The sequence below is a fragment of the Neomonachus schauinslandi genome, chromosome 3 (genome assembly GCF_002201575.2).
Source record: "Neomonachus schauinslandi chromosome 3, ASM220157v2, whole genome shotgun sequence".
NCBI classification, from domain to species: Eukaryota; Metazoa; Chordata; class Mammalia; order Carnivora; family Phocidae; genus Neomonachus; species Neomonachus schauinslandi.
Genome location: NC_058405.1, coordinates 58,308,411 through 58,334,583, shown reverse-complemented (window position 1 = coordinate 58,334,583; position 26,173 = coordinate 58,308,411). Strand labels below are relative to the sequence as shown.

The 26,173-nt window shown below is 44.7% G+C and overlaps 1 pseudogene; it reads left to right on the top strand.

The window, feature by feature from the left end:
* The first annotated feature begins 2,022 nt into the window (after positions 1–2,022).
* Positions 2,023–2,253, top strand: LOC110579805 (annotated as a pseudogene).
* The last annotated feature ends 23,920 nt before the right edge of the window (positions 2,254–26,173 follow it).

Sequence of the window (26,173 nt, the reverse complement as noted above, 5' to 3'; positions counted from 1 at the left end):
ACCTGCAAAATGTGTCCTAAATCCAACCATTTCTTACTCCCCCCACCCCCATTAAAATCTTCATCATTTCTTGGAGAGAATGCTGCAGTAACATTAAGCAAGAACTAAAAGACATCCAAATTGGAAAGAAAGAGGTAAAACTATGTCTGTTTGCTGATGATGTAATCTTGTATGTAGAAAACCCTTAAGATTCCACACACAAACAACTGTTGGATCTAATAAACAAATTCATCAGTTGCAGGATACAAAATTAACACACAAAAATCAGTTGCATTTCTATATACTAACAATGGACATTTCAAAAGGAAATTTTAAAAAAATTCTAATTACAATAACATCAAGAAGAATAAACAAAAACAATACTTAAGAATTAACTTAGGAGACGAAAGACTTGTACACTGAAAACTACAAAACGTTGCTGAAAGAAACTAAAGAAGACATAAATAAATGGAAAGACATCCCATGTTCATGGTTTGGAAGACTTAATATTATTAAGACATCAATACTACCCAAATCAATCTACAAATGCAATACAATCCCTATCAAAATCCTAAAGATGTTTTTCTCAGACGTAGAAAAATCTATTCTAAAATTCATATGGAGTCTAAAGGGACTCCCAGATAGCCAAAACAATCTTGAAAAAGAACAAAATTGGAGGACTGATACTTCCTGATTTCAAAACTTACTATAACACAGAGTAATCAAAGCAGTATAGTCTTGGCATAAAGATAGATATATAGCCTAATGAAGTAGAATAGAAATTCCAGAAATAAACTCTCACATATATGTTCTAATTACTTTAGATGAGGGTGCCAAGACCATTTATTGGGAAAAGAAAACACTTTCAACAAATAGTTCTGAGAAAACTGAATATCCACGTGCAAAGGAATGAAGGTGGACCCTTACCTATTACCATACACAAAAAATTAATTAAAAATGGGTCAAAGACCTAAACATAAGAGCTAAAACTATAAAACTCTAGAAGAAAATATAGGGGAAACTTCATGCATTTTGCAATGATTTCTTGAATATGACACAGGCTTTAAAAGGAAAAAGTAGACAAATTTGACTTTATCAAAACTATAACTTTTTGTGCATCAAAGGACACATAAACAGAGTAAAAAGGCAATCCACACGATGGTAGAAAATATTTGCAAAACACATATCTGATAAGGGATTAATGTCCAGAATAAAAATAGAACTCCCAAAACTCAACAATTAAAACTAACAACCCAATTTAAAAATGGGCAAAGGACTTGAATAGATATTTCTCCAAAGAAAATATACAAAGGCCAATAAGTACATGAAAAGATATGCAACCTTACTAATCATTACAGAAATGCAAGTCAAAACCACAATAAGATACTACATCCTACCCATTAAGATGACCATTACCAAAAAAAGAAAATAACAAGTGTTAACAAGGATGTGAGGAAATTGGACTCTTGGATATGAAGAAATTGGACTCTTGTGCATTGCTGGTAGAATGTGTGTGGTTTCTCAAAAAATTTAAAATAGAATTACATTCCATGTGATCCAGCAATTCCACTTCTGAGTATATACCCCAGAGAAGTGAAAGCATCTACCGCGTACCCAGGTACATTTGAAGAGCTATTTGTACACTCATGTTCATAGTAGCATTATTCACAATAACCAAAAGGTGGAAGCAACCCAAGTGTCCATTGATGGGTGAATGGATAAACAGAATATACTATATGCATACAATGGAATATAATTCATCAGTAAAAAGGAAGGAAATTCTGCTCCCTGCTTAGCAGGGAGTCTACTTCTCCCTCTGCCCCTCCCTTGGCTTGTGCTCTCTCTCTCACAAAAATAAATAAATAAATAATCTTAAAAAAAAAGGAAGAAATCCTGACACGTGCTACAACATGGATGAACCTTGAAGACATTATGGTAAGTGAAATAAGACAGTCACAAAAAGACAAAAACTGTATGATTGCTCTTATATGAGGTATCTACACTAGTCAAATTCGGGAGCCTCCCCTGCACCCCCCCGGCAAGATGGCACCACCCGCATCGTTGCACCCCTTCTGCAAGCTGTTGGGTCTGGCTGGGCTCCCAAGCAGCTCCTCAGTGTGATCAAAGTTCTACATTCAGAAGCCACCACATGACAGACCCGACTGGCTGAGAGTTGGACTGACCTTGGCCACCTCCCTCTTCTTGCGGATCTATCTCATCAAACAACCTGATGCAGATGGTTTAGCGTACCAAAGAAGAAATGGGTTGAAATAAACTACTGAAACACTAATGCAGTATGCTCCATACACTGATTATACCAGTTCCTTTGGATCCACCAATCTGTTGAGTTGTAAATGTGACAGAAAAAGTGATAACGGGAATGGATGTCAAATCAGCATTTGTGTTTTGCATCATTAAATGAAAAAATAAAAATACTTTTGTATTCTTAAAAAAATAAAATTTAAAAAAATTAAAGTAGTCAAATTCATAGAGACAGAAAGTAGAAGGGTGGTTGCCAGCAGCTAAAGGAAGGGGGAAGTGAGGAGTTATTTAATGGGTGCGGAGTTTCAGTCTTATAAGATGAAGAAAGTTTTGGAGATGGATAGTGATTGCACAACAATGTGAACGGACTCAATGCCGCTGAACTGTATACTTAAAAATGGTAAATTTTATGTTATGTATGTTTTACCACATTTTTAAAAATAAGTAATTTTTTTAAATAAATTGGAAAAGTCTTTTAAAAAAAGAATGCTGTCTAACATCCTACCTGTCTTCCCATTTCCACTCTTGTTATTCTACCCTAAGTTGGTTTTTTTTTTAAGATTTTATTTATTTATTTGATGGAGAGAGAGAGAGAGCACACAAGCAGTGGGAGCGGCAGATGGAGGGAGATGGAGAAGCGGACTCTCTGAGGAGCAGGGAGCCCGATGTGGGGCTCGATCCCAGGACCCTGGGATCATGACCTGAGCCAAAGGCAGACGCTTAACAACTGAACCACCCTGGCGCCCCCCTACTGTCAAGTTTTTTAAGAGTAAATCAAATCATGGGAGTCTCCTGCTCAGAACTCTGCAATGATTTCCCGAAATTCTCAGAATAAAAATCCTCTTAATCAAAAAAAAAAAAAAAATCCTTCTAGTCTACAAAGGCCTGATCTATCAGCCCGTCGTCCTACATATCTGTACAACTTCATCTCTGTCCCTTTCCTACTACTATTCCAGGCACCTGGGCCAGAATGTCCCTGCCCCTTGACTCCCTCACTTCATTTGGGTCTCTGCTTAAATGCCACCATCCCAGAGATGACTTTCCCGATCTCCCTTTCTTTTCTTTTTCTTTTTTTAAAAGACTTTCTTTATTTATTTGAGAGAGAGAAAAAACGAACGGGGGAAGGGGCAGAGGGAGAGAGAGAGAGAGAAGCAGATTCCCCGCAGAGCAGGGAGCCTGATGCGGGGCTCGATCCCAGGACCCTAGGATCATGACCTGAGCCGAAGGCAATCGATGAACCGACTGAGCCACCCAGGCACCCCTCCTGATCTCCCTTTCTAAAAGAGCTCCCCACTCCACACACTCTATCCCCACCTTAACCTGCTTTATTTTGCTTTATAGTGTTCATCACCATCTCTACTTCTTTAATATCATATATTTGTAAGTTGTTGAACTCCTATAATATGTTTGTGTAGACTTCTCCAACTCCTTGGGGTTCTGGCCACCTCAGATGTCTGCAGCTGCCTGTGTCCTGGTCCCACCCTTGGCTCCCGCACACGTTATCAGGAGTCCCACACTTAGGCCTGTGGACACTCCACCTTTCTTTGTCCATACCCCTTCCCCTTCAAAGAGCTGCCCTTGACCACCACTAGGACAAGACAGCTCTACAAACTGTATGCTCTGACACAGCTGGGGAGGTGGACACACGGCCCTTGGGGACATTTGGCTGGTGAATTCTCAAGTATCCTGAGCACACTATAGACAGCAAAGTTGGGGGAGGTTAGCTCCACAGACTCCCGGCACCCTTGGGATAGGAAGGGCTAGAGGAGGACCCGTGATGGGGTCCTCCAAAGCATGGCTCCCAGAGCAGTGATTCCTCATGCCCATGTATGAGCTGCCTGCCTTCATGGACCCACTCCAGCCTCCCTTCCAAGTCACATTTACTGTTCATGGCTCTCTTGCTCCCTTCCCATGCGCCAAACTGAATTGTTTGCTTATCTCCCAAAATAAAGAGCACTATTTTAGGGCCCAAGAGTAGCACAGCATGGTAAGTTTAGTTATGTTGGATAGAAAACAGAAAATGCTTCCTTGAAAATAAATAAGGAAGACTTTGTTTTGCTTGCTTATAGTTTGTTTGCTGGAGCTGTAACAGACCTTACAAATCAACACGATTCTTCCAAAGAAGTGGAGGCTTGGACCTGCTAAGGAGCTCGGTGCTGGCCCAGAACCCGAGGCGGGGGCCTAAAAAGCTGCAAACAGTTCCCAGGGCCTACCCGTCGGACCCCATTCCACCAGTGTCCTCTGCCAGCCCAAAGGCCACAGTAAAGACAGGCTGGCTCTGACTACACCCTCACCCTAGGTCTCCTAGAACCTTGGAAACCACTGATTCTAGCACCTGGCCCCATCCCCTCCCAGCCTTGACCCTGGCCTGGTGATAGGAGCTGGAATGGCAAATCCTTCCTCATCCCATCTGTAGGTCCCACAGGTGACAAAAATCTTGAAACTTGGAGGATTAAAAAAAAAAAAGGTCTTCCTCAAAACCTCTGGGCTGCCGCAGCTGTGAATATGAAGAGGAAAGAGGCTTCTAGAACCACTGTGTGACTATCCCACAGCTCTCCAGCAACAGCTGTGCACAGGACAGTGTGGTGAGGTGACCTTGACACCACAGAACCCCGGGGGTGAGGGCGGGGGCTTATCTGTGCCGCTTCTTTGTGGAGCTGTGGAGAGGAGGCTGGGGCTACAGCTGCAGCTTGGAGAACAAGGTCATTCCCGGGCCTGGGACTCTGTTTCTAGTATTTGTTTGACCCAAGTGGAAATTAACAGTGTACAAGTATTACATTACTATTCTCACCTTTAGGGAAAAAAAGACAGTTTGAGAAACAAAGTCTACAAGCAATCACTGTAGGTTTTCATTCTCCTCCCCCCAAAATCTAGCAAATTGACAAATGTCCGACTCATTAAAATAAAAACAGTGAAAAAAATTTAACCCTACACACCCCGAATTAACTCTTGCGTATCAGGTTTCCAAGGAGCAGAATAAGACTCTCTTCAGTGGTTAGAAAGACAAGGAAGGAAAACCTCTTTTTATCCCCTCTACCTCTAAATCTGTAAACCTCTGGGAGAGGAGAAATCTCATCAAGACTTTCTTTTATTTTTATTTATTTATTTATTTATTTTTAAGATTTTATTTATTTGACAGAGAGAGAGACACAGCGAGAGAGGGAACACAAGCAGGGGGAGTGGGAGAGGGAGAAGCAGGCTCCCCTCTGAGCAGGGAGATGTGGGGCTCGATCCCAGGACCCTGGGATCATGACCTGAGCCGAAGGCAGATGCTTAACAACTGAGCCTCCCAGGCTGGAATTTTATTTTTAGACCAGTCTGGAATTTCTAAGCATTCCAAAAGCAGGCAGTCACTTCACTGCAAAGGACCCATTAGAAAGTCTTTCTTTGTACCACTTTGCCTGATAACATAGAGATGAAATCTCACTGTAATACGAGATTTCCAGGATGGCGAATGAAGGCATTTGTTGTAGAGTAGAAACGGAAAGATTTCATTTCTTCAAACAGAAAAATAAAATCCTGAGAGAGCAGAGAAATAAATCAACATATTTTTCTAATTTGTTGTTCCTGACAACCTTGAGAAAAAACAACAAAAAAGTCAGCCTGTTTCATGCACAGCATGTTTCAGTGCACAGAGAACTTGTCTGGAACTCTTCAGGGTCTGCCGAACTCCTGCAGGAAAGATAGGAATCAGCTCTGATTTTGAAGGAGATCTCAGCTGATCCTGGATGACAAAGTGAATTAGGGAAATTCAGGGTCAATTTCTTGCTGATTACACTGATGCACCAGTCACAGAACCTTTTACTCAGAGCTGTAGAGACATAAGCTTGAATCTAGCAGGTATGTTCTTGTAAACACAAACCTGGGATTCCTACAAAGTCACAACTACTGTTAAAATGCTAGGGCATCAGAGAACGTAGCTTATTTTCATGATGCAAGATTAAACACCAAGGAAGAAGTCCCTGGGAGTCATGTTTATATTTAGGTCAATAACAAAGGGAAAGGATAGAAGCGAAGCTCAGGGAATTTAGAAAGCACCAAAGTTTATGCACGGGACAGATGATAAGACAAACAGATAAAAAAAAATTACCCAGTGTAGTGGGCTGAATGGTGACACCAAAGCTATGTCCCCATCCTAATCCCAGAGTATTCTGAATCAGAGTAAATTGTGTTCGCAGTGGGTCAACTGCTTACAAATCATAATCCTTGGATAGATGTTAACATAGTCAAACAGTTTTAATGTTTATTCCTTACTTATACTGGATACACAGAAGTTTAAATATACAAAAGGCAAAGCCAGCATGGTTTACTAGGACCGAAGTGTGGTGACAGCCCCAGCAGCTTTCGCGGGATAAATCCACCTACACCCTACCCTCTGGGACCTCCTTCCCTCCGAGCCATCCTTTGAGCAATCACTCCTCAGGCAATCCTTGATGTTGAGTGAAACAAAGCCTACCCGGGACTTTACTAGTTTACTATTGCAAAATCTAATTACTGGGCTGCTCCCTAGCATTCATGTTTCAAAGTTTAAAAACCCAACCCAAACCAAACCAAAACAAGAAAACCACCCACAGAGCATCCGTGAGAGTTGAAGTACTGCCCTTCCCCAGTGTGGGCTCTCTGGTACTTGGAAAAATTAACAAATATGGCCCTTATATGGCAAAAGCTGTGACTAAGTGAAGAATCCCGAGAAGAGGGACACTGGATGGCTCAGTCATTAAGCGTCTGCCTTCAGCTCAGGTCATGATCCCAGGGTCCCTGCCTGGCTTTGAGCCCCGCATTGGGTTCCCTGCTTGCTTTGAGCCCCGCAGCAGAGCTGCCTTCCCTGGGTTGAGTCTGAGTCTGAAGCCAGAGCTTTAAGAATTAATGTAGGCAGCGAAGGCATGGGGGGGACTCTCTGCTCAGAGGGGAGCCTGCTTCTCCCTCTCCCACTCCCCCTGCTTGTATTCCCTCTCTCTCTGTCTCTCTCTCTGTCAAATAAATAAATAAAATCTTAAAAAAAAAAAAAGGCAAATTGTTGAAAAAAAAAACACAAAAAAACCCCAAGAGGGGCTCTCCTGGATTATCCCGGTGGGCCCAAAATGCAGTCGCAGTTATGCCTGTAACGGAGAGGCTGAAGGACATGTGACAGAGCCACCCAGAGGAGAAGGCCATGTAAAGTGGTTACAGAGGTGCAACCACCAGCCAAGGAATTCCTGAAGCCACCTGAAACTGGAAAAGGCGAGGAAGGATTTCCCCAGAGCCTCTAGACGGAGCACCTTAATTTCAGACTTTTGGCCTCCAGAACTGTGAGAGAATTAATTTCTGTTGTTTTAAACCACCAAGGTGATGGTAATTTGTTCCAGCAGCCCTGGGGAACTCATACACCTAACCTTCCCCAACCATGAAGACCTGAAATGCAAGGAGAAAGTGATCAGTTGACCAATAGGTTTAACTAATCCACAGTGGATTTTTTTTTTTTTAAAGATTTTATTTATTTATTTGAGAGAGAGAATGAGAGAGAGAGAGCATGAGAGGGGGGAGGGTCAGAGGGAGAAGCAGACTCCCTGCCAAGCAGGGAGCCCGATGCGGGACTCGATCCTGGGACTCCAGGATCATGACCTGAGCCGAAGGCAGTCGCTTAACCAACTGAGCCACCCAGGCGCCCCAAGGATTTTTTTTTTTTTTACTAAAATAAAAATCCTTCTATTTTAATGTTTTGATTTTTAACCTCTCATATTTGATTCTCCCTTCAAAGGAACAACTTAGCTTCCAGAGCGGGATCAGCTCTCTGGAGAGGCAGATGGGCTGGAGTGAGCGTTAATGGCCACTCCAGTCTGCTTTAATCAGAGAGGCAGGGAGGAGATGGAGAGAAATGTGCTGTGTGTTGGTCATGTGATGCACACCCTCCAACCCTCACACCTCCCCTTTGCAAAGTGCTTTTGAACACTTTGGTGGTGAGTTGCCAAGTTAGAAATTCTAACAGGAGGTGAATTTCCCTTGTAGAATTTGCATGAGAATGAGAGTCAATAGACTGGAACTTTCAGAGACCCAGTCAACAGCCTTTGGGAAGGAGCAGGTCCATTTCCCATGGTACAGCTCTTGCAACTGGGTTCAGGCTGAGCTTTCTGTGTGGAGGGGGCCAAAGTTATCTTTACACCCTCATTCCCCCATCAGACCCCTTCTTCTCCTTTTCCGCCACCCCTCACCAAGACCCGTAAAATCTCTTGCTGCTTATCCTAGGCCTTTCAGAAGAAGCAAGTAGTCAAGTCACTTGGGATAAATTAGTGCCTAACAATGTAGCATCCTAAAAGAAAAAAAAAAAAAAACAAAAAACAAACCAACAACAGAGAATTAGAGCCTCAACAAAATGCATGGTACAGAAGAGAATTCAATGAAACTTGCTAGTTTAGTTCCAAATCTGTAATTGCTCATCAGTCCCTTCTGGTTTCTTCCAAATCTCAACAGTGGTGTCATGAGCCCTGCTTAATGGGATCTCAACACTCCCTATCTACAGCCCATGGCTTTGGTCCAGGCAGTGAGTGCCTTCTTAATTCCCACCTTGGCCTGAGGTGGCAGGTGGCCAGGCAAGAATCCTGAAGAGAGTCAAGAGATAGTCTGGTCCAATCTTGGCAGGTTAGTTGTATGGTCTTAGAAACACACTGGGACCCTCTCCGTGGTGGAGGGGAAGGAAGGAGGACACAAAGATAAGTAATACAAGGAATTTCTGGGCTAAACTTAGTTTCTTTGCACAAAAATCATAGTGCCATCCCCTAAAAGACAACATTGTAGTTCATTCCCTTCTAGGCATTTTTCTGTGCTGTTATTTGCACATTTGTTGTTTCCTTTGTTTGACGTAAATTTGCATCCTGCTTTTTCTCCACTAACACCTTAAAGCATTTTCCCACTTGAGATTAAATATTTTAATGATTGAATTCTATTCCGTCAACAGGATGCACCGTAGTTGGGAGATTAAACTGCTGTCAGGGTTATTTTTGTTCCCCTGATGCATAAAGCTTTTCCCAAATTCAGGGTGATAGACCACTGTGGATGCTCTGGGTTCGTTCCAATAACAGAATGTAAGGGGGAATTTTGTAACATGAAGTTTAACGTGGTGGATGATGGAAGAAAGACTCTTGAGAAAAATAGCAAATGTGCTACCAGAAAACCCTAAGGAATGTTCTGTTCTCTGCCTTCCCTCGGTTGAGTCTGAGTCTGAAGCCAGAGCTTTAAGAATTGATGTAGGTAGCTAAGGCGTGGGGGGACTCTCTTGATCTCTCACCCTATGGCCAGGCTCTGTGCCAGAGCACCTGGGGTTCCCCGAGAGATCCTGTGAGCAATTTCTGCCCAGTTCTGGGCAGAGTGGCAGAAGTGGTGGCGTTACCTGATTCCCCTCTGTGCTTGGCCAGCCCAGGTCCTGCCTGTGCTCAGGCATTTAAACAAGAGGCACAATGGCAGCACGGTGATGGCCTGATGTCACCCTGGGCCTGTGGTCTCTCCTCCCTTCCCCCAGAGAAAGAAGGACGGCCCAGCTTGAGCAGGAAATAGAGAGGAATGGGAAGGTTGGGGACAAGAAGAGGAGGGCAAGAGCTAGTGGGAAATAGGCTGTCGCCCCAGATGAAGACCTCTGAGCCAGACCATTCACCTGGTCCCTTTACCACTGAGGCAGGCTCTGAAGCCCACTGGGCAACTGGAGCCTGGGCTTGCTTACCCTCAGTCCTGTTCCTCACTGCCACCCCGCCTTCTGCTTTGCTCTCTCTGTGGTGGGGCGTCAGGCTCAGCCCTGGAGGCGACACACCTCAGTCCCTCAGGTCAGCCCAGCTTCTGGCTGGATTTGGCGCTCGTGGAAGGTGGGGTGTGGAAGAAGGGAGCGAGGACCCAGGGTATCTCTCCCCATTTGCTCTTCAGGGGGTGTTTCCGGTGGCAGTTGCGTCTCTTCTGTGGCCTGCAAGGCGACCCCTGAGCTTGGGGAAGGCCATGTCCTCCCTCTGTCCCTGCAGCCTCCATGGTAATAGCCTCTCACTGTGCGAATCTGTGTGTTACCATATCTCCCTCTGGTCTCAGCTCCTCCAGCACAGCGTAAACGTTCCATGTTTTACATGCTCAGAGTGGGCTCTGTGTTCCTGGTTGGTCTCTGGCAACTATATCACCCCCGCCCGTGTGAGCGGATGGATGGGTTTCTCTGACAAGCTCCTCGCTCCATGAGGGGCATGTGTTCACCACACTCAGACGCCCCCACAGTCAGCTCCTGGGCACCCTCCGTGCGTCCGGCCCACACAGGCACTGCCCCACACATATCCACGTAGTCACTGCGATGATCCTTTGAGATATTGTCAGATGAGACATCACCTAAATAATGAGGTGCCCACATTTCAGAGATGCCAAGTAATTATGCATCCTCCTGCCATTAGCAAATGCCTGGGAAACACACACCAGAGATCCCTCTGACATTATAAACCATCCATCGGTATTAGGGGATTTCTACTTACAGAAAGGATGGGCTCCTCTTAGCATTGCTGAGCTTTTCCATGGCACTCATTCATTTGGCACTACAGCTTTCTTAATTTATCAGGCTTCTCTCTGTCTCAACAGCCCTGAAAAGGGGGGGCAGCATGTTCCTCTTCAATTGGGCATGCTCAGTAGAATGAACAAAGCAGATGGCCCATGAAAACATTAACACAAAATGCGTCATGTATTCAAGTATTTAAAGAGTACTTTGCAACAAATGTTGGAGAGGTTGTGGAGAAAGGGGAACCCTCTTACACTGTTGGTGGGAATGCAAGTTGGTACAGCTACTTTGGAAAACAGTATGGAGGTTCCTCAAAAAATTAAAAATAGAGCTACCCTATGACCCAGCAATTGCACGCCTGGGTATTTACCACAAAGACACAGATGTAGTGAAAAGAAGGGCCATACGCACCCCAATGTTCATAGCAGCAATGTCCGCAATAGCCAAACTGTGGAAAGAACTGAGATGCCCTTCAACAGATGAATGGATAAAGAAGATGTGGTCCATATATATAATGGAATATTACTCAGCCATCAGAAAGGATGAATACCCAACTTTTGCATCAACATGGATGGGACTGGAGGAGCTTATGCTAAGTGAAATAAGTCAAGCAGAGAAAGTCAATTATCATAGGGTTTCCCTTATTTGTGGAACATAAGGAATAGCATGGAGGACATTAGGAGAAGGAAGGGAAAAATGAAGGGGGGGAATCAGAGGGGGAGATGAACAATGAGAGACTATGGACTCCGAGAAACAAACTGAGGGTTCTAGAGGGGAAGGGGGTGGGAGGATGGGTTAGCCCAGTGATGGGTATTAAGGAGGGCATGTACTGCATGGAGCACTGGGTGTTATACAAAAACAGTGAATTGTGGATCACTACATCAAAAAACTAATGATGTATTGTATGGTGACTAACATAACATAATAAAATAAAATAAAATTAAATTAAAAAAAAATAAAGAGTACTTTGCAGTTGATTTAATAGCTGGAGACCTCAGAATTCCACAGGGCCCAGAAAACTGCATTATTTCATCTGAGTCATTAGGGAGGACAAAGAACCAAGACACTTAGGAACTGCCCAGACGAACCAATTCACTTTGCTTTTTGCAGATGAGCCATGAGGCTCCTATTGATGACTTCTCTGGGCCCAATTAGCACTACCCTCTGCTCCAATAGGGAGGGAGAGATCCCCCCAGAAGGAAAGGACCTCTGCCTGGCAGTCCAGCCTGGGCTCTGTCCCGGTGGAGTGGAGAGACGTGGGTTTGGAGAGGAGTAGATGCTGTAGAAAAACAAACAGATGGGAAACATGCAGTGAAGAAGGCATTCTGAAATCCAAATTTTCCACACTCCAGGAATGTCAGTGTTTATAAATCCCTTCCCCTGGTGTATATAAAAAGGCTCTTCTGTTTTGAACATGTTAGGTAATTAGGAGCCTGGAAGGATGAAACCCCAGGAAACCTAGTAGGATACATTAAGGAACCAGCTTGCTGTAAAGCTGTTCTTTTTCCTCTCTGTATAAAATAGCAGGAAAGAATAAATGCGTTTCTCTAATGGGCCAGAATTAGAACATCTCACATGTCTTTGTAGCCCCACAGTCTATACTCTGACTGACACATAGTAAATGCTCAATAAATATGTGTGTGGATGAAGAAAGAAATGAAATAATCTTGCCAACTTCAAAAAATACATCTAGTCTTTTTTGTTGTTGTTGTTTATCCACTTGTTCAGCAGACATTAAGCAGAGTTCTATCAGTCCCCATGCTGGATGGAAGTATACAACAATACCTAAGACGTGGGTCCTGCCCTCAAGAGGGTCACTTCCTAGTAGAGAGAGGCAGAAAGCGAACATTCCTGAGTACTTGTGCTGGTGGGGCCCTGGAGGAAGGAATGGTTAGTTCTAGCTAACACTACAGGTGCCTCTGTATGAGTGACAACCCTTCTGAATATGAGAATTATAATAAGGTGTAGCTTCATCAGTTACCCGCAACCAAGGACTCTCTATAGAGTTGCCAGGGAGCAGAGGTTGGATTTCCATCTGACTCCCTCTTGGTCCAGGGCACAGCTGGTGCTGCTGCCCTAACTGGCTCTGGCAGGCTCTTCTTCCCAAGGCAGAGGCCAGCAGAAAAAGGCTTCTTAGAGGCTGTGGGGCAGGAACTGGCTCTGGGACAGAAGCAGCTGCCCCAGGTGGAAGGAGGGCCTTCATGGTAGACGGAATCTTGGGAGAAACGCCAAGGACTCTGTCGGGAGCAGCCGGCCAGCACGGGCTCCACCCTGCTTCGCCCTTTCCAGCTCTGTGTGTGTGTGTGCACACGTGACTTACCCTCTCTGAGCCTCTTTGCTCCCCAGGAAATGATAATAATAGTGTAGCAGCTGAATGGGATTGTTCTTCAGGATGACCAAGTTAATGCATGTGCAGTACTCAGCACAGGACCTGGTAATACACAGTATTGTGCTAGGTTTTGGGAGAGGATGGAAATGTGAATTGAAAATAGAGCCTACTATTAAGGAGCTGAAAGAATCCTAGTTCAGAGGAGACACTTTCACAAAAATTATACCTTCGATATAGAGTATAAACATTCCGCAGAAAAAAACAGATGAATTAAACTCCTTTAGTGTTATCTTCTAGGCAGGTATGATCAGTCAATTTTATGTCAATGTCACCTTGGCTAGGCGATAGTGGTCAGTTATTTGGTCAAACACTAGTCTAGAGGTTGCTGGAAGGTATTTTTTAGATGAGATTAACACTTAGATCAGTAGACTTTCAGTAAAGCAGGGTGTTCTCTGTCCATGCAGGTAGGCCTCATATAGTCAGATGAAGTCTTAAGAGAAAGACTAAGTGAGTTTACCCCAAATAGAAGAAATTCTCAAGACTGCAATATAGAAACCCTGTCTGAGTTTCTAGCCTGCTACCCTATGAAATTTGGACTCAAGACAACATTAATTCTTACCAGAATTTCCAGTCTACTTTTCTGTCCCATGGGTTTTGAACTCGGCTCCCACATTTGCATGAGCCAATTCCTTAAAATAAATTTGTGTAAGTGTATATGGGGGTGTGTGTGTGGGGGCGGGTGGGTGTGTGTGCATATCCTATTTGTTCTGTTTCTCTGGACAACCCTAATATAGAGGGTACTGGGAAATTGCAACATATGACATAATTCTATGAGGAATGAGTAGGATTACACACAAGGAGAAAGATTCGGTTAGTAACTGTTCTTTTTGGGGAATACAGATTCACAGCACTTGGGAAAGGGATACTTACACAACAAACCATCTACCTCTCTCTATTGGCAAGTTTTTGTTTTGTGGCCCCCTCAGTCTCAGTTTTGCATTGTATTAAAGCAGGTCTTCTTGAGACTCTACAATTCCAAACAAACCTCTTAAGGAATTCACTTACCTGAAAAGAGTAGACAAAGCAATTTATTTTCGCTGTTTGACACTTAGCAGGAGCTGCCTGGCATTTTTATGCATGGTTTATGCCCTCTCTCCAACTCAATTATAAGCTTTTCTAGGTACTCTCAGCATGTAGCCTGCCATTCTAAACACACAGGTTCTCAATAAACATTGCTTGGATTGAATTGAGTTGAATATGTCCTCCCATGGACCTCAGATTACTCCATTAGAGTATATAAAACTCCCACAAATGACAGCATTCTAGGCAGACCCAAGGGGTAGGTGATCATTTAGAAACTACTCTTACCTCTCTTACTTCTCCTCCCTCCATCCTACATACGCAATTCCTGCTCCTCGTTTACCTGTATCTGGCCTCATGCCCAACATGTAGTCAACAATTACCAACAACCAATAGGATGTAGAGCCCCGTGCTTGATGCCTGGTGGGAAAACAAAGGAGCAGAACTCTAGCCTCTTGGTTTCTCAGCCTCTAACTCCAGTGGTCCCTTTCTCCACCCCACCTCTGCCATCTGCCCCCACTGGCGTAACCTTGACTTTGTCTTCACTGTTAAGCACACCATCTCCAAATTCTCTATTTCAATATCCTGTTCATTCTTGGCTGCTACCTCCTCACCTCCTGATTCACTCCTTTGAGCTACCCTTCCCAAAATCACATGGCCGGCCCTCTAACCCCCAGAACACACGTGCATGCATTCACACATGCGCATACACACACATCATACACTTCCCAGGCTTAGAGCCCATGGTCCAGCATTCCAGCCTCACTCCTCCAAACACCCTTGGCCCCCTACCTCTCCTGCTATTGAACTCACCTGGCAAAACTCCAACCCTAATTAAATCCAACTATCTGCCTACTATATGGCCACACTCCGGCACCAGAAACTGGGTGAAGAAAATCAAACAATCCTGCTGCTTGTTTTTTTCTTTAAAAATTTAAATGACAGGTTTTAAATGGTCACATTTTCCTGGTAAATCAAGTCCCCTCTCCTCAAGGAGACTATTTGGCCACTTCTCCGCCCTCCTCAAACCTACAAGAAACTTCTTCCCTCACTTTCAGCTTGTGACCTCATTTCAGACTTCACCGAGAAAATACAATTAGATGAGAACTATCTCATCTTCCCACTAACAAACTCAGAACCTATGTGGAGACCCACGCGGATTTTTTGCCTTCTCAACTGATACAAAGGAATAGATTCCTGCTCTTCTCCAAAGCCAGGTGCTCTCCTGTGCTCTCCAGCCAACCATCTCTCCTTACTCAAGCTCTTGTTCCCACAGCATAAATTTCTTCTTTGCTGGATCATTCCAGTCAACATATTAATATGCCTTATTATGACCAATTCAAATAGATTCTTTGACCCCATGCCCCTTTAGCTAGTTCTCCATTTCTTTGTTTGCCTTTAAAGCAAAGAAATTGTCTTTTTCATTCTACTCCCTCATCCTCCATTCTCTACACAATTCCCCCTCCCAACCAGGCTTTCGTCCTCATCAACCCGGCCAAAGACTCTTAACGAGACCACCAGTGACAGCTATTTTGTCAACTCCAGTGGTCAGTTCTTGTCCACATCTTCTCTGTCCTCAGAAGCACTGGCCATTAACCACTATGTCCATGAAACACATTCATCCCCAGATTTCATGATGCCACAAGATCCTGGTTGTCATCCTACTTGAGTGGCTACTCCTTTTTTTTCTTTAATATGGAAAGTCTTAAATATGTACAAAAGTAAACAGTATAATATAATCAACTCTCATGTTCTTATCACTCAGCTTCAACTCATGACCAATCTTGTTTCATTTATCTTCTACCCACTTCCCCCTCCCAAATTATTTACAAGTCCCAGATTTATTACTTCATCCATAAATATTTCTGTTTCTCGAAATAAGGACTCTTTTATCAAAAAAAAAAAATAACTACACTATCTTGTCACCCCTAAAAAAATTAACAATCCTTAATATCATCAAATATCAAAGGTTACTCCCTCTTAGCTTCCTTTGCTGGCTCCCCTCCTCTACCCAACCTCTAAATGTTGGAGTCTCAGGCTGTGTCCTCTGTTCTTTTCTCTTTTTATGCTCCTTCCCTAGGTGATCTCATCCAGTCATAGAGCTTTGAATGTCAGCTATATGTTTATGACTCTCCTGAGTTCCAGTTTTCTGTGGTTGATGGCTTAACTTAAATTTCTAATGAGAACATCAATTTTGATGTGACAGAACAGGATCTTTGATTCTTTCTCCACCCACCCCTGCCCCAAAACCTTCTCAACTTCCAGCTTTACCCATCCTAATAAATGACACTACCATCTGTATTTTTTGCTCAGTTAAGAATCTGGCAGTTATTCTTGATTTCTTGATTTCACTTCTAACTGATGTAGGGTCTACTATTTGGCTCCAGTGTTTTCTCTTCTTCCACAGTATAGAACTTTTGCTGGGCACACATGCACCCAGGATAAAGATGGCACTTCTCCACTTCCTTTGCACCTAATTGTGGCCCTAGGACTTGGTTCTGACCAATTGGATGTAAATGGAAGTGTCAAGGGACCACTTTTTGTCTCTCCTTTATCACTTTCTCTATTTTGATGTCTTGAAGGAAGAGGCTGCTTTGGGGATGAGGGTCACACCCTAAGATGCCCTAATAGTGAGTTGTTAGTATGTGGATCATTCAGGGTCTAGTCTGGAGATAGAATTTATTTTTTTTTTAAGATTGTATTTATTTATTTGAGAGAGAGAGTGTGAGAGTGCACGAGCAAGGAGGGGGAGGGGCAGAGGGAGAGGGAGAAGCAGGCTCCCCGCTGAGCAGGGAGCCCGATGCGGGGCTTGATCCCAGGACCCTGGGATCATGACCTGAGCTGAAGGCAGACGCTTAACGACTGAGCCACCCAGGCGTCTCTCGAGATAGAATTTAAAGAGGCAAAGTTTAATATAAGGAATTAATAACTATTTGTAGGAGATTGGGTACTAAAAGGGGATAAAAGAAAACTCTAAAGAATACTTGAGGGCTAAGCAAGAGTAGCCAAGGAAGGAACAAATTCAAAACGGGGGACGGGCTCAGAAGTTGTTAGAAAAGGTATGCCAAATCCCACTAGAGGGGAAGTTTGCTTAGGCCAGTTACCTTAGAGGAGATTCACAGCCAGTGGATTAGAACTAGCAGGTGGGAAACTGTGGGCCAAAACTGGACAGTGATGGCCATGGGATGCCCCATATACATGCCACTGGGAAGTTACCTTGTATGCACGAGAGGAAGAGAAAGAGAACCATAACCAAGAAGAGAAGCTCCTTTTTCCTCTCATATCCCTATAGTACCATCTCCTGACAAAGCTAACATCAGGCCAACCAGCAAAGGAAAAATGTTTACAAAATCCAGCTCCAGTGCCACAAACAAGGCCATGACGAATGGAACTGAAGTGAAGAAGCAAAATCTGTATTGGTTTGCTAGGCTGCCACAACACAGACCAGGAGGCTTAACCAACAGACATTTATTTTCTCACAGTACTGGAGGCTAGAATTCTAAGATCAAGAAGTCAGCAGATTTGCTTTCTCCTGAGGCCTGTCATTGGCTTGCAGACGGGTTCCCTTCTTGCTGTGTCCTCATGTGGTCTTTTCTCTCTGCACGCACACATGTGTCCGCTGGTGTCTTCTCGCTTCTGAAGATATCAGTCATATCGCATTAGAGCTCCACAATTATGACCGCACTTAACTTATCTCTTTAAAAGCCTTGTCTCCAAATATAGTCATATTGGGGGTTGGGGTTTCAACATATGAATCTGGGGAGAACACAATTCAGTCCAAAACTATCTACCCTTTGGACCCCCAAATGTATGTCTTTCTCACATGCAAAATACATTGCTCCCATCCTAACAGCCCCCACAGTCTTAACCCATTTCAGCCTCAACTCCAAGTTCAGAGTCTGCTCTAGACAGCATCTAAATCAGGCATAAGTGATACCCAAGGTATGATTCATTCTGAGGCAAAATTCTTCTCCACTGTGAACCCGTGAAACCAAGCAACCTATGTGGGACTTGATCCCAGGACCCTGAGATCATGACCTGAGAGAGAGCAGATGCTTAACCCACTAAGCCACCCAAGTGCCCCGGAAGTCATCATTTTACAGCTGAGGAATACGAAATGTCAACGGACTCCCTGACCCACCTAATGAGGCAGAATCAGGACTAGAGCCTGCCTGAGCATTTTCACTCATATTTTTCTTTTATTTGCAAAGTGTCTTTTAGATTGCTGAACTCAGTTTTACACAACTGACTCCAATTGGTCTAAAAGTAATCCCATGCTCCTTGCCAGAGATTGGTTTAGAAACTCAGGCCCAAGCCAGTGAACACAAGGCATTCAAATAGTCACAGGTACTGGTTCACACATGGACAGGTGATAAAAATCTCAGGTTCATGAGATGTGAGAGGAAGTTGGTCAAAGGATTCTGGGAAAGTTTCCTCACTCTTCACAGAGGACCATAGGAAGAGATCCTGGATATTGTCCTAGGTGGCTGTGAGACACACAGTTCTCCTAGCCATCTTGATACCAGGTTGAGGATGAATCTGACATCTGGAGGAAGAAAAAGCCAAGAGAATCTCAGAGAAATGGAACAAGAACACTGATTGAATTGTGCTTGGTCCCACCAACCTCTGGTGTTTTTCAGTAGTATGAGTTACTGAATCTATATTGTTCAAGCTGAAGAGGAAAATTACCCAGAGCAGGCCCAGGCTGGCAGGCCCCAGAAGATGGAAAGTTACTAGAAATAGCAAGGGATAACCAGAAGCCCTGCTGGGAGCAAGAAACAACCAGCCCTTTCTGCTTCTGTAAACAGGCTTCCCACCACAGGCTCCCTGCACTAACCGCTATTCCCACCTAAAGCAACCTCCCCGCCAAATTTAAACCCACCTACTAGCAGTCAGCATAGCTCTTGGAACCTGACCCCCTGCACTCCCCTATAAAAGCACTATAACCCCGCTGCCCGGGGCCAGAATTTCTCGAGTGCAACCTCGTCTGGGTCCGCTGATATAAAATAAACCCGAGTTCACCTACTTCTCTGAGTGTCGCTTGCTTTCTCACCGGTCTGATTTTTATTTTCTGCAACAAAGCCACTTTGATTTGGGTTTTCTGTAACTTTAAGCTGAAAGTATCCTACCTGATAGAGAGGCTCAGTTGCCTTATCTGAAAAATGGGTATAATAATGTCTACTTTATGAAATTGTTATGATCATTAAGTTAAATAATGTATATAAAGTATTTATAATTTATAGTATAATGTCACATCATAAACTCAAACCAACTATTATTATTACTCTTATTGCCAGGTATTTTGACAAAATGAAAAAAAACAATTATGGAGTTAAATAAACTTGGCAATCCAAGAGTGGGATGCCCACTTTCCCAAATATAAAACTGTATGGAGGCATGGGGATGTGGGGGGGGTGGGGGGAAGAATGTCCAATAATTCTGGATTAAAACATAAATTGTTATTTTCATATCTCTGTCTCTCTGTCTCTCTTTTTAGTATCCCTTTACCAACCTCTCCCTATTTCTATCTCACCCCAGCCCCTGGCAACCAATAAATCAGAAGCCTGGCAGCAGCTTTGAAAATATGCAGATAAACTTCTCTTTCAGGAAGAGACAGAGATGGCCATTCTGCCTGCTCTCTCTGCATTGAGCCCTGGGGCATAAAGCTGTGGCGAGTGTTCACAGGGCCCTTAAGATCTGCCTCTTTGTTTGCTATAATTTTGCGGGTCTCAGACACAAGCACATTGGATTTCAAAGTCAAGAATTTCAAGATCCAGTTCCTGTACTGGGAATCTTCACAGTTGGGGCACTAGATGTGGAATCCAAACACCTCACTCTTCCCCGAATAGCAGAAAGTTATGACTTCCCTCCTAGTTGTATGATGTGTGTTGGGAGTAGCGTTTATGGTAAGGGTGTGTCTCAGCCTTTCGTACCCATTTTGATGTGGGTATTTTCTCGTTCTTCTGATGTGTACAAGTCACTCGGCTAGTGTCTAGATCTCCCTCAGAGGGACGCTCTGAGTAACTGACCATTCAGTGTATGCACAGGAGAGGGCGCTCAGAAGCCTTCTAGGGTCCCATCTTGGTTGCCTCCAATTCCCCTTAAAAGCCTTCTTTGACTTTTCAGTAAAGTAGGGGGGTAAGCATCTCGTTTGCTGATGAAGATAGATGAAAAATCTTCACTTTTTAAAATAAGATTTTATTTATTTATTTGAGAGAGAGAAAGACAGCAAGAGCGGGAACACAAACAGGGGGAGTGGCAGAGGGAGAAGCAGGCTCTCTGCTGAGCAGGGAGCCCGATGTGGGGCTTGAGCCCAGGACCCTGGGATCATGACCTGAGCCAAAGGCAGACGCTTAACTGACTGAGCCACCCAGGCATCCCTTCCTTTTTTTTTTTTTTTAAATTGAATTACATATTGAGGAACAAGACAAGAAAGAGTATTGGGTGGGGTAAGAATAAATGATCTCTGCCTAATTCCATCAAGCCTTGAGATTAACTGAAATATTACATCTTGCCAATAGACACCGAAGCTGTCCCTTCCAGCTCTGTCCTTTCCTACCCCCTTTTCCTTTCCAACCTCCTTACTCCCAATATAGCTGTCAAATCCCTTAGATTTGTTCATTAACAATGCACAGGGCATGTAAGCTTCTCTTATAGCATCCTTAACAACATCATAAACCGCAAGTTTGGCTAAGTTTGAGGACTGAAGACTCGAGTAAGTGTGTACAGAGGGGTTTATCTAAGCAGTGAGGCAGGGGCGCCTGGGTGGCTCAGTCAGTTATGCGTCTGCCTTCGGCTAGGGTCGTGATCCCGGGGTCCTGGGATGGACATCGGGCTCCCTGCTCAGCAGAGAGTCTGCTTCTCCCTCTCCCTCTGCCTGCAGCTCTGCCTACTTGTGATTCCTCTCTCTCTGTCAAATAAATAAATAAACAGTAAGGAAATACAAATTACCATGATTACAGAAAGTCAAGATAGAAGGAAAATTACAGGTTACCTCCCCTTCCTCCACAGCACAATTTCCTTTTGTGCTCCCTCACATTTGTTGACCCATCTAGTGCTAAATGCTTCACGGGTGGCATTTCAGTCTTTTCCAGGAGCCTGAAAATGGCACTTAACAGTCCACAAATATTTTCCCAACATTCAATCTTACTTTGCACAAAACATGGAGGTCAATGCCTTATCCCATTCACACCCTTCCTCTGTTCACATCCTTCATGGTCTCTGACCTGAAGACTTCCTCCCCAGGAGCCCATCAAGATAGAAACAATTTTTCATATTTCCAAAAGGCAAACGGAAACTGTACACTTGGGCCTCAAACGATAAAACGTCCCTCACCTCACTAAACAAGGTTAATGGCCAGCCATGATCTCTGTGGGTATTGTGCAAGCTGGTGGCTGCCGTAATTTGAGCACCAGCTCAAAGCTTTCCCTGTATTGTTTCTTTTTTTTTTTTTTAAAGATTTTATTTATTTATTCATGAGAGACAGAGAGAGAGAGAGAGAGAGAGAGAAGCAGAGGGAGAGGCAGGCTCCCAAGGAGCAGGGAGCCCGATGCGGGACTCGATCCCAGGACCCTGGGATCATGACCTGAGCCGAAGGCAGACGCTTAACCGTCTGAGCCACCCAGGCGCCCCCTTGTTTCTAATCCTTATGTAATACAAGTTTCACTGAGCCCTGTTCCCACCTATTAATGCAGGGCCACAATCTTGAGTAAAGGGCCCCCAAGGTATTTCCTGATTCCCCAGGGGGTGTCTCACAGAGATTCAAGTCTCATTAGCTGCCATTTCCAGTCTCTTCACCTGCGCCCTGCTCCCTTTGCTGGTCACTGTCACATCCTCACGGCCAGCTGCCCCCGTGGACGCTTCTGTCACTTCCCACTTCCCTTCAGAAACAGCTACCAGGCGCTGGAGGCTTGGAGGTGCTGAGCAGTGTGGTAGGCTTTAGCAAAGACACAGAGAACATGTCTGTCTCCATCCTCTATTAGAGGGATACCAGATGACACTGTTCATACCCCAATATCTTCAAGCTTTTCAGTGAAATTGCCTCCTGTTGGAACTTAGTGTCCACTTCCCCTCCAGTCCTGCCTTCATCCCTATCATTCCATCAGACCCAGACATAGGAGGCAAAGTCACGGGACAACACAGCACTGTAATGGGAATTTTGTCTTGTTCCCTGGGACAGAGACTTTGTGCCTTTGACCAGGCTTACCCTGCCTGGTTCTATCTGAGGAGGCTCGCTGAGCCCTCTTGCAAATCAAACCTGTAATGGGCCTGTCTACCAGGCCTCCAAACACATTCAACATGTTCTGACCCTCGGTGATGGATGGGACCCTGCTCTCTTCTTTGGTCGGTCCTATTGCTCTCTCCTCATAAAACTGAGGGTTGGGCGGACTAAGGGATTTTCCCAAGGCTCCACAGTGATGCCTTGACTAATTTAAACAATAAATTTGTTAATTAATATATACAGTTTTGTAGTAAAAGATTTGAAAACCGGTGACTTGGGACACTGAAGTACTGGGTGGGAGTTAAAGAGATCTGGGGATTGGTATAATTGGGGAGAACGGTTCTAACACCAGTGTTGCCATAATCACACAGGTAGGCCTCTGTTGACTCCAAACCTCTGCCATGCTCAAAGATACTATGAAGATACTTGCATAAACTGCTGTTTTTCTCTTCATTTTCAGCACAAACCCACTGCTATAAGGGATAGCATGAGACATGTGGTTTGGGGCTGAAGATTAGGATGTACACTTGGCATTGAAGCACACCTCCCCATATCCTGGCTGGAACGAAGGAAGTGATTGCTCTCAGGCAGCCTGTGAGGGCCAAAGCAGTCCACGGTTCCAGGCTCTTCTTGGATATAATAGCATGGGAAACGGAGCAAACCTCATCAGTCTGCTGCTGATGGGAAGGCAATGAAACACAGATGAATTTAAAAAAAACAAAAAAAACCCCCTCCAGATGAAGAATGTTCAAGCCACAAAGCAAGGTCAATTATTCAAAATCTTTGTGACTATACTAGTCAAACATGTTGACTGCAAAGAATAAAAGCCAGCTTTACAAGCTTAAGCAGAAGGGGAATCTGCTAGAAAACTGCTGGGGAGCTGGGGAAACGGTTAGGGAGGCCGAAGGCCCAGGTTTAGAAGAAGGCAAAGAACGAAGGGGACCAGGCCACGGACCCTGCGGGGTCATGCCTCAAGACAGCCTGGTGGGGGCGCTGTTGCTGCTGTCCCTGCACGGACAACGCTGCCCCCAGGACCCTAGCAGCGGCCTCGTCATTGCTGGACACTGGCCTCCTCCACTGCCACCACGGCCATGGAGCCCATGGACAAAAGGGGCCACTGATTCTGAGCTGTCCTCGCTTGCGCTCACACCTCACTCCAAACTGGAAGCCCTTGGAAGAGCCCACCGCCGGCCTCACGCCCCTTCTGAGGTTGCTGAGGACCAGGAAAAACAATCACCTGTCTTTTCAACTTGCTTGATGCCCAGCAAAGTCACCCAGTGGTGGGTGGTTTCAGATAATAGGAACCCTCCGTACCAGTCGGCTTGGACTGTCACAGCAAAATACCACGGACTGGAAGGCTGAAGCTACAGAAATTTATTTTCTCACAGTTCTGGAAGTTGGAAGTCCAAGATCCAAGTGTGGGCAGGCTTGTTTCTCCTGAGGCCCCTCACCTTCAAGCCAGCCTGTCCTCAGGTGGTCTTTCTTTTGTGAGGTGCCTCCTGGGCTCTCTCTTTGTGCGTCCAAATTACCTCGTGTTCAAAAGGGCACCAGTTAAATTGGATTAGGACACATCCTTAGGGTCTCCTTGTAACTTAATCACCTCTTGAAAGGCCCTTTCTCCAAATACATCACATTCTAAGGTCCTGAGGGTTAGAGCTTCAACATATGGTGGGGGCAGGGGGGCACAACTGAGCCCAGAGCACTCTCCCAAATGGAAAATGTCGACCCCAGTGAATAAAAACAGAGATAGTGAATGTGTGTTCAAATACAGAAGGACTAACTTAGTAGAAAAGTTCCAGCGGAAACCTGCAGTTAGCAAGTGTAATCAAGAGGCAGGTGTTCTAGGCCCTTGCTTCTTAGTCCCGTGGGCCAGCAGCAGGTCATCACCTGGGAGCATCACCTAGCAGCTCCCCGCTGCCCCTTGGAGTCAGTCCCTGCCCTGTCGCCACATCCCAGCTGATCTTTTGCCATCACATGTGGAGACACGCTGCTCTAGGCACTACTTTAAGTAAGAAAATTTGCTTGCTGCAGATGAGAGGGGCTGGGTCCACGTGCCTCAGTGGCTCTGCCTGCATCCTGATGCAGAAAAGGGACCGAGCGGCAACAGGCCTCCAGCTTAAGGCCCAGCCACTGGCGGGAGCAAGCTGAGGAAGGCCTCAGGCAGGGCTTCCTGTCGCAAAGGTGGCAGCAACCCTCTCCAGTCTGTTTCCTGACTTGGGAGGGCAAACTGGTTAGTATTTTGACACTTACGTTTAATATCTGTGTAGTGGACTCTGAGAGACTTTCCACCACTTCCTTGTGGGGAGTGGGGGAGGTTTCAAGCTCTTTCTGGCTCCGTGTTCTCACGGGAAGGTGGGGATGATAGTCTGTCTCCTGAGGCTGCATGAAGATTGGATGGGTCAGCCTTCACAGAGTGTGAGAACAATGTCTGGCACCTAGTAAGTTGGCTCTTACTATTGTTATTATTTCAGGAAAGGTAAAAGAGGTCCTATGACCTCTTCTTTGGCTTTCTCTTATCCATAGGAGTTAACATTCAACCAGAGAATTTATTCCCTATGATTCATTTGCGTACCTAAAATTTTTGCCAGAATTTAAATTATTCACACAAGTATTTTCAAACCGTACACGCTTCTCTGGCTTTAGGGCCAGTTTCTGAAGCTGTTCCAATCTGGCTGGTGAATACATCTGCATGTAAAAGTTGAGTTACTGAAATCAAATAGTCAACTTGTAGCCCAAGGAAAGGGAGAGAAGGGAGCCTTACTCCTTCCATAGAGGAAAGCACAAAAGGAGCCCACTCTGACTAGGGAAAAACAATGCAGAGCATTTTATACTTCCCTTGCAGAATGAAGGTGTGTCTTCCTTGACAGGAAGAGAAAGAGAATAAGAGACCTTAGAGCAGGAAGCCAAAGGAAAAAGACACACATTCTTGCTACGTAAGTATACCAGAAAGGCAAACAATTGGCCCACGTTGGTTGGCGTGGAAGCTGCCAGTCAGTCCTCCCCGCAAGAGAGAAGGAAACCCGAAGACCACAAAATACAAAGTCGGTCCTGGAGAGGCCATCAGACCCTGCCTGAAGCCTAGGGAGTCAGCTGAGGAGAAGAAGCCCACAAGCCCTGCACCCTGGTCTCTGCCACATGACGGAAAGAACTGTCCACATTCAAATCCAAATTGCATGGCATAAGAGAAATGTTTGGTAGGGTTTTTGTTTTGTTTTGTGTTGCCTTGTACTTTGAAACCTCAATAAGGCAAATCCATGGCCAGAGGCTCTGGGAGTTGTGGAAGGTAGCCCCAAAGGCTAGGGTCCTTTCAGCAAGGATGGGTCTGGATCTGGGGACTCCTCACTGTGAGAATAGGCTCTGCCTTTTCAAAAATAGGTTGGGGTGGCACCTGGATGGCTCAGTCAGTTAAATGTCTGACTCTTGATTTTGGCTCAGGTCATGATCTCAGGGTCATGAGATCGAGCCCTGCATCGGAGTCTGTGCTGGGCATGGAGCCTGCTTGAGATTTTCCCTCTCCCTCTCCCTCTCTCCAAAAAAAAAAAAAAAAAAAAAAAAATAGGTGGGATCCCTCCCTATCTAGTATAATTTGTCATTGTAGACTTCCAAGGAAATGACTAGTCCTCAAGGTCTCAATCATCTTCTCTGGAACTTTTGAGATTTGTCTTTTTTTACACTGCTTTCCTTAGAAATCCGCCTTGGTGTCCAGCTCGGGAAGTGAACAAAATTCTCTATTTTGAAGCCTAGTGGATTAGCTTTGGAATAGAAAAATAGCTTTGGCACTTGATGCCACAACGTTGGTTCCAGCCATTATTCC